Below are 1,582 nucleotides of genomic sequence, written 5' to 3'. Positions count from 1 at the left end.
GCACTTGAAGGATTTTCAAGTGGTGTGCTCAAATACTAGACGACATGGGTCAGATAAACTTGCAATTTTGGTATTTGTTTTCCCATTCTCCATTGTGGAAAAAACGAAAGAATGGTTTTATACCCAGCCTAATGGGGTGGTTACAAAGTGGGCTTTATTACAGAGAGAGTTTTTGGATAAGTTGTTTCCTCTTGAGATGACTAATCGGATGAGGAAAGAGATTTCTTGTATCATGCAAAGAGACTCGGAGACACTCCATGAATATTGGGAGCGATTTAAGAAGTTACTTTATGCTTGTCCTCACCATCGAATGGAAGACGGCGGAGGAGGCTTGGGAACTTATCTCCGATTTGGTTGAGTCACACAACATTTGATAGCAAGAAATCCTCAACCCAACGCTATTGTTGAAGTATCTCCAACTGAGTGCGCTTTGACTAAGACCTTAGGAGAGATGACCACCTTGCTTAGGCCAATCCACCAAAACCAACAAGTACCCCCAAAAATTCAAGGAGCACCACAATAATACCAACTTAAAGGGCTACCAAGAGTGTGTAGTGCGTGTGCTTGTAGCTTCCACTACACAAATGAGTGTCTACAATTTCAAGAAGACAATGTATTGGCAGTGGCTAATCCTTTATATAACCGCTCAAACTACTATCCTGAGAATCAAGGTCTCTATCAATAAGGGAATAATTATAACCAAAGATGGAGGGATAACTCTAGCCAAAGGTGGATCAACAACCCATACAATCAATCATACAACCTTTAACTATACCGCAATTAACCACAAAACCAACAATTTCCTTAAAATCCACCATTCTAAACACATCACCAAAACCAAAGATATCAACCTCCTCACTAAAGACAACAACTTCAAATTATTCATCCTTCTTCTTCAACCCAACCACCCATGGATGATACTTTCCACCTCCTCCTTCAAGAACAAAAGGAGGTAAGAAGGTGATACGGATTCTACAAACTTAATCCGCAAAACTACCGGCAAGTGCACCGGATTGCATCAAGTAATACCACGGTGAGTGGGTTATCGTTCCTGCGAGGATTGATAGATCAAGCAACTTCAATCAATTGGCTATTCTAGTTAAACAATTCATATTTAAGAATATTCAATCAAAATAATAACATGTAACTAAATATGTTGGCAAATGAAATAAATGACTAAAAATTAAAGAACAAGGAAATAAATGACTGAAATTAAAGAGAGAAAAAGTAAATGACGGAAATTAAAGTGACTATATGCAATAATTGAACTAAGAACATAAGCAAGAATTAGATCTACGTAATATAATTGAAATGAATTGTAAATTGACAATAGAAATTAGAAATTAAGAAGATTGTATGATGGAAAAAATTGAGGATTAGAGATGTTAACTCCTCTGGAATGTTAGTTTTCAACTCTATCTCAATCATGCAATTATTGTTCCAAGGCAAATCATAAGTGAGTAAATTCCAATGTCTTAGTAATTCAATCTCTCTTAACTTGATCAATTGCCAATGTCTTGATCTAATTGCTCAAAAAAAGAGATGAAGATTGGTCTCTAATTGAGCGTATAATTTATACCCT

The 1,582-nt window shown here is 36.4% G+C and overlaps 1 non-coding gene across 1 annotated transcript; it reads right to left on the bottom strand.

The window, feature by feature from the left end:
* Positions 1 to 202: 202 nt before the first annotated feature.
* Positions 203 to 312, bottom strand: LOC112739158 (small nucleolar RNA R71). The gene has a single exon (XR_003170096.1). It is a non-coding gene; the product is annotated as a small nucleolar RNA R71 (small nucleolar RNA).
* Positions 313 to 1,582: the final 1,270 nt, after the last annotated feature.

This window comes from Arachis hypogaea, chromosome 13, assembly GCF_003086295.3.
Source record: "Arachis hypogaea cultivar Tifrunner chromosome 13, arahy.Tifrunner.gnm2.J5K5, whole genome shotgun sequence".
In the NCBI taxonomy this organism is placed as follows: domain Eukaryota; kingdom Viridiplantae; phylum Streptophyta; class Magnoliopsida; order Fabales; family Fabaceae; genus Arachis; species Arachis hypogaea.
The sequence above is the reverse complement of the archived record's forward strand: the minus strand, read 5'-3'. Positions and strand labels throughout refer to the sequence as shown.